Source organism: Thamnophis sirtalis, unplaced genomic scaffold, assembly GCF_051295495.1.
Source record: "Thamnophis sirtalis isolate CommonGarterSnake01/CBP01778 unplaced genomic scaffold, rThaSir2_p1.2 scaffold_3, whole genome shotgun sequence".
Classification (NCBI taxonomy): Eukaryota; Metazoa; Chordata; class Lepidosauria; order Squamata; family Natricidae; genus Thamnophis; species Thamnophis sirtalis.
Window position 1 is genome coordinate 9,866,725 of NW_028261383.1, and position 7,791 is coordinate 9,874,515.

Below are 7,791 nucleotides of genomic sequence, written 5' to 3' on the forward strand. Positions count from 1 at the left end.
TATCCCCATGTCATACTGGATACTGACCCATTTTTATGGCTTGATATAATTCCCAAATTGCAGGGTGGATGGATTGAGAATGGAACTGTTTCAAAAGGACAAAGGAATCCCCAAATTCCCTAAAGCCTAGGATGCCTATAACTGGATCAGTTAAAGACCAGCAGCTCCATATTCACACACCTTGTTTGAACCTTGGTTAGAGTGAACTCAACCCCTATGGCAAATTTACCATCCATTCCCCCAAATGTGGGAATGCAGTAGCCGATTAAATGTGTTGTGAACCCAACCCAGGTAGTCTCTGTAGGGAAAGTGTAGGGAAAGGCATCATGTGCCCCCAATTAGAATGGTCTTGCACCCGTTTCCTGCCCCAGAGATGCTTTGGATTGATTGGGGGGGAGGTCCTAGAGAGCACCCAAAATGGCAAGCAGGGAAGGGTCGTCCCCCCCCCCATGGCTCTTTCGGGGGATTCGGCCCCATTCACAAACAGTCCTGCCCTCCAGCTCTGCCCTGAAAGGGGCAGAAGGAAGATTAAGAACTGCTGCCCGGGCAATCCAGCCAGAGTGACTCAGACCAGGCTGAAGAGGAAGGCGGGAGGGAGCCCAGCCAGACTTTCATGATCCTGAAGTTGCAACCATCATGAAAGTGACATTAATGGACAGACATTGGTGTCCCTGCCTGGCCTGCCTCACAGAGCTGGCACTACAGCCCCCCCACTTCTTTTTTTTTATTTTACAAAAATATATTTTGCCATTTGGGGTTATGGCCAAATCTGCCCAAGGTAAGTCCCTAAGAAAGAAAGATCTTTGACTCCATTTGGATCAAGCAATGGGCTCTTTTATTAAGGATTAGAGGTTGCATTAAAAGTCAGGCAAAGTCTGAGTATTTCCGCACAAAGTTACAGATTTCCCCCCTGTTCGTGGCCCTCCCCCCTTGACCAGAACACCAGTGTCCAATAGCATCCTGGCTTGCAGTTTTCAGAACCACTTTGATTCTAGGCGGTTTCACATTCTTTCCCAAGCCAGGTATCCTTGGAGCAGTGGAAGGCAGCTGCTTAGCACCTCTGGTTCCTGTCAGGGTTCACCCTTCCCCCTAACATCTGTCTTCTCTCCACCTGCACAGCTTCCCCGAGCAAGCGTTAGCGAAGACGGCAGTGCTGACATTTGGTCCCCCTTGACATGGACGTTAGTCCTGGGAAAAAAAACAGAGAAACAAGGAAAGAACAATTAGATTGGGTTCATTGGGGTTTACCTGGTTACTCTCTATGGCTTGTATGAAGGAGCTTCGAGGCCTTAACATGCCGAGCGTCCACCTAGATGAGGGGAAAGGCTGTGTCCTTATAAGTGTCCTTCTTTAGTGACAGCCACCCCAGAATTGGCGCTTTATGAAATGTAAGATTTTCACAAAGCCAAATCACCCTGCAGTTTTTGAATTGTGGCGTTTCTCCAGCACTACAATTTGTTGGCTTTCAGGCACGTACAATTTGCCCACCCCACCCCACCCAGGCTAAGTCCTCATGTACCGTATAGTCTGTTTGGTGGTCCCTGAACCACTTGTCCTCCTTCAACTCTATTTTCAAGATCATCTGGCACCTTTGGGGAAGCATTGTCCTTGAGTTCTAGTAGGGAGTGGTGCTGCCAATGGCTTGGATGGGCAACAATCTCAGCTTTAGAGCTGTTTTATTGGGGTAGCCATGAAAGGGCATCCTCCAAGAGGTTCTAACTGCCTGGGAGGTACCGTAAAGTGAAATTCAAATAATTAAAGTACTGAGCCCACCACACTTGCTTGGGGGACAATTGTCTGGGATTTTTCTTTTTTTAAGCAGTTTTAGGTCTTTATGCCGTGTCCAGACCTCGAAAGGAATTTTGTTCTCCTCTAGAAAATGCCTCCATGCCAGTAGTGCCCAACTCACTGCATAGGTTCCTTGTCTCATACTACCCACCTGTGCTGTTTCGCTCAGTTTTTTGGAAGTGTGGGCACACGACTGCAAGGTCCCTTATGCAGCAGCTCTGCGTCCAGAGTCATCTCCCCGGTGTCTGCTTGGATGACGAAGAAGATGTTAGGGTTCAACGCTTTAGTACCAGCTCCACCACAAAGAGGCGTTTGGGTTTTTCAAATGCCTCCTGGCAATCCATTGTCCATTTCAGTGGCTGATTGGGTTTGGGCTTCTCCCTCCCCTTCTGTTTTCTGTAAGCTAGTGATAACACAGTGCTACCTGAACAAAGGATCACGGGACTAATTGACAGTAAAAGTTTGCAAATCCCAAGAAACTTTGGAGTTGTTTCTTGGTGCAGGGAGGAGCCCACTCTAGGACTGCCTGGACCGTCTCAGGGTCCATTTTTATCCCATTGTGGGAGATACAAAACCAAAGACGGTCAATTTTGCTCTGGCGGAATTCGCACTTGGAGTGTTTAGCGTACAGTTGAACAGCCAGGAGTTTCAATGTCGCTTAAAATATCATACAGGTAAACTAGCAATAGCATTTAGACTTATATACCACTTCAGAGTGCTTTACAGCCCTCTCTAAGTGTTTTACAGAGTCAGCCCCCAACAATCTGGGTCCCCCCATTTTACCCACCTTGGAAGGATGGAAGGCCAAGTCCACCTTGAGCCTGGTGAGATTCGAACTGCCAAACTGCCAGCAATCCAGCAGTCAGCAGACGTAACCTGCAGCATTGCATTCTAACCAGTGCGCCACCAGGGATCAAACGGGGGCTCCTTTATACAGGTGTTCATGCAGCACTTGGTTTTATCAATTCTTGGGCGTGGGCAGCCACAGGTCTCTGGCTCTGGCTGGCGATCTTTATTTGCATTCTGGCTTTAGGATCAATGGGGGGATCTTCCAATCTCTTCTGGAGCACTGCCGTAAAAGTTGAAGTTGCACAGCTCCAGGGCATCATTATCCACTCTGTCCCCCCTCAACACCTGTCTTCTCTCCACCTGCACAGCTTCCCCAGTTCTCTCTATCCCTCCCCCTGGCCCTGTTTATGGCAAAATGCCAGCAAGCATAGCAAAAATGGCCCTGAATTTTGCTCTATGGAGATTTTTGCTCTGATGGGTATTACTTGTTCTTTGCTATTTTTTTTAAAAAAAATTCCTGTCTCTTTCTGGTTTTGTTTTGCTTTTGTGTTATCACTTCAATTTATGTTTGGTTATTGTCTTTTCTTATCCCTTCTTTGTATATTAGAAGCAGTAAAACCAATCGATAAATAAACCAGATGCCTAGAAATGCTATACTGCTGATGCCTCCTTTTGTGGGAAGGGGGGGGGTCTACGCATGTGCTAATCTCAGCTATATGCTTTATAGCATTGAGGGTGTGCTCACTTCCAGTTTGTGGCTTTTGGGTCTGCGTATAAAAAAATGAATGAATAAATAAATCAGCTTATTTTCGGGGCAAAGAAGCAAAAATGGACTTTCAGATCCAGTGTCTAAATTAATTATACTTTACACTTAATGACTGCTGCAAAAAGAGACGTAAAATCATCAGTCATAAGGGGGAGATTTGTTTTACGACTACTATGACTTATGACCACGATGGGCAGGTTCCACTATGGTTGTCAAAGAGCACCTCTACATCACAAAAAAAATGACAAAAAAATCCCCTCAGAGAGGGAATATTATCCTGCTTCTACCTGCACAGAACAATTCTCTTAGCCAATGCATTGATAGGGTCAAGGTTAAAATTCCAATTTTTCTTGACAATTTGGTCTCCGGAATCATTCCATTCAGCAGTTCCAGACTCTGCCCTGGAGATAAGGAAACTCGGGTGCCTGTTCTTTCTTTGATAAAATCACACACTTTTATATCGTATTTTTTGGGCTCTGCTTTTCATCTGGCTCCCCCAGATGACTAAATCAGGCGTGCCTCACCTTTCTTACCCTGAAACTCCATTAGAGCCTCATTCTTACTGACAGACTATTTTATCATTATTGGTAAATGCAGAGACCCACTGCCAATAGTTTATGAAGTGTCCATCCAAAAGATAACTAAGGATCCGCTGGGAGAGCCAGCATTAGTTTCTCAACAGTATTCCCTGCTTGAATATTCTAGTGGGCTCAAAGACAGGCGATACAATTTCAGGAATCATTGGGGTGGGGGTGTTGCACAGCTCAGGTAGGTTTGCATTCATCATCCAGATGCTCCTCCTAGTTGCTCATCTAATAATGTGCAGATTAATGTTCAGTTTGACATCATATACAGCAAGTGGAATGGGAGAATTAATCGCAGCAGTTTTTCGAGCTCACTTCAGCCGAGCCCCTATCACAGCTATAGCAGTAGCAATAGCAGTTAGACTTATATACCGCTTCATAGGGCTTTCAGCCCTCTCTAAGCGGTTTACAGAGTCAGCATATCGCCCCCCACAGTCTGGGTCCTCATTTCATCCACCTCGGAAGGATGGAAGGCTGAGTCGACCTTGAGCTGGTGAGATAAGAACCGCTGAACTGCAGATAACAGTCAGCTGAAGTGGCCTGCAGTACTGCACCCTAACCACTGCACCACCTCGGCTCCTTCTGACCTAGCTTAGGCATTTTCAGCTGGCCCTCCGCCAGCACTCCATACCCCCCCACACACTGGTGCCCTGCCCCCCCTACCTTCGCATGATTATGACGAATTCACCCAAGGAAACATATTCTTCGCCAATTTGTGGTGTGGGTCAACTAAACGCCAGCCAATCCCCACAATGAGGGATGGCTCCTCGGTCTTTTCAGTGGATGGCAGCAGCCCCAGGTGCCAGGGTCAGAGGGGTGGGGTTTGAAAAAGAGACACGCCTTCAAGGGGCTGGAAAGAAAACTCTAAAATCTACTCATGGGAATTGGGGGGATCTCAAGACAAGCGTGAATTGGATTAGATTGAGGGAGGGGTGCGCCTAGTCAGCCTCACTCTCTCTTCCCAGATTCCATCTTGCTCCAATAGCAGGACAAGAGACACTTGGAGATGGGCTGGGCGCAGGGACTGACCAGAGCATCTTTGTGTCTTACCATAGTCTACCCCATCACTTGCAGAGACTGCCTTCATGACTCTCGTCCAAGTCTAGTAGGTTTCATCCGCACAGTCTGCCAGAATCTGTCTTCAGGAGAGACAAGTCCCTATTTCACCGAAGGTCAATGACCCAGCGGCTACTCTCAACCTGGTTTAGCCAGCCTGTCGAAGCTGTTGCCCGGGGTGTGGCCGCTGCGCATGCTACAGCTACTAGGAGCCACAGGTGAGAGCTGAGTGACAGGTGGGGGCCAAAGGTGGAAGAGCTGCCCTAAAAGGGCACGACATGCCCCTACACCAGAGGTGCTACCCCTCCCTGAACACCCCATACACCCCTTAATTATCAGCCAACAGCCACGCCTAGCCATAAAATGGGCCGTTGGTCTGTTTTCTGGTTCTAAGAACCATGCCATGGCCAAAGTTACACCAGGCAAGAAATCTCTAAAATCTACTCACAGTCAACAGCCACGCCTAGCCTTAAAAGGGGCAATTGATCTGTTTTCTGGTTCTAAGAACCATGCCATGGCCAAAGTTACACCAGGCAAGAAATCTCTAAAATCTACTAACAGTCAACAGCCACGCCTAGCCTTAAAATGGGCCGTTGAACTGTTTTCTGGTTCTAAGAACCATGCCATGGCCAAAGTTACACCAGGCAAGAAATCTCTAAAATCTACTAACAGTCAACAGCCACGCCTAGCCTTAAAGTGGGCCATTGATCTGTTTTCTGGTTCTAAGAACCATGCCATGGCCAAAGTTACACCAGGGAAGTAAACTATAAAATCTACTCACAGCCAACAGCCGTGCCTAGCCTTAAAATGGGCCGTTGAGCTGTTTTCTGGTTCTAAGAACCATGCCATGGCCAAAGTTACACCAGGCAAGAAATCTCTAAAATCTACTCACAGTCAACAGCCACGCCTAGCCTTAAAGTGGGCAATTGATCTGTTTTCTGGTTCTAAGAACCATGCCATGGCCAAAGTTACACCAGGCAAGAATACTCTAAAATCTACTAACAGTCAACAGCCACGGCTAGCCTTAAAGTGGGCCATTGATCTGTTTTCTGGTTCTAAGAACCATGCCATGGCCAAAGTTACACCAGGCAAGTAAACTATAAAATCTACTCACAGCCAACAGCCATGCCTAGCCTTAAAATGGGCAATTGATCTGTTTTCTGGTTCTAAGAACCATGCCATGGCCAAAGTTACACCAGGCAAGAATACTCTAAAATCTACTAACAGTCAACAGCCACGCCTAGCCTTAAAGTGGGCCATTGATCTGTTTTCTGGTTCTAAGAACCATGCCATGGCCAAAGTTACACCAGGCAAGTAAACTATAAAATCTACTCACAGCCAACAGCCATGCCTAGCCTTAAAATGGGCCATTGAGCTGTTTTCTGGTTCTAAGAACCATGCCATGGCCAAAGTTACACCAGGCAAGAAATCTCTAAAATCTACTAACAGTCAACAGCCACGCCTAGCCTTAAAATGGGCGGTTGAGCTGTTTTTTGGTTCTAAGAACCATGCCATGGCCAAAGTTACACCAGGCACGAAATCTCTAAAATCTACTAACAGTCAACAGCCACGCCTAGCCTTAAAATGGGCGGTTGAGCTGTTTTTTGGTTCTAAGAACCATGCCATGGCCAAAGTTACACCAGGCAAGTAAACTATAAAATCTACTCACAGCCAACAGCCATGCCTAGCCTTAAAATGGGCCATTGAGCTGTTTTCTGGTTCTAAGAACCATGCCATGGCCAAAGTTACACCAGGCAAGAAATCTCTAAAATCTACTCACAGTCAACAGCCACGCCTAGCCTTAAAATGGGCGGTTGAGCTGTTTTTTGGTTCTAAGAACCATGCCATGGCCAAAGTTACACCAGGCAAGTAAACTATAAAATCTACTCACAGCCAACAGCCATGCCTAGCCTTAAAATGGGCCATTGAGCTGTTTTCTGGTTCTAAGAACCATGCCATGGCCAAAGTTACACCAGGCAAGAAATCTCTAAAATCTACTCACAGTCAACAGCCACGCCTAGCCTTAAAATGGGCGGTTGAGCTGTTTTTTGGTTCTAAGAACCATGCCATGGCCAAAGTTACACCAGGCACGAAATCTCTAAAATCTACTAACAGTCAACAGCCACGCCTAGCCTTAAAATGGGCGGTTGAGCTGTTTTTTGGTTCTAAGAACCATGCCATGGCCAAAGTTACACCAGGCAAGAAATCTCTAAAATCTACTCACAGCCAACAGCCACGCCTAGCCTTAAAATGGGCGGTTGAGCTGTTTTTTGGTTCTAAGAACCATGCCATGGCCAAAGTTACACCAGGCACGAAATCTCTAAAATCTACTAACAGTCAACAGCCACGCCTAGCCTTAAAATGGGCGGTTGAGCTGTTTTCTGGTTCTAAGAACCATGCCATGGCCAAAGTTACACCAGGCAAGAAATCTCTAAAATCTACTCACAGCCAACAGCCACGCCTAGCCTTAAAATGGGCGGTTGAGCTGTTTTTTGGTTCTAAGAACCATGCCATGGCCAAAGTTACACCAGGCAAGAAATCTCTAAAATCTACTAACAGTCAACAGCCACGCCTAGCCTTAAAATGGGCGGTTGAGCTGTTTTTGGTTCTAAGAACCATGCCATGGCCAAAGTTACACCAGGCAAGTAAACTATAAAATCTACTCACAGCCAACAGCCATGCCTAGCCTTAAAATGGGCCATTGAGCTGTTTTCTGGTTCTAAGAACCATGCCATGGCCAAAGTTACACCAGGCAAGAAATCTCTAAAATCTACTCACAGTCAACAGCCACGCCTAGCCTTAAAATGG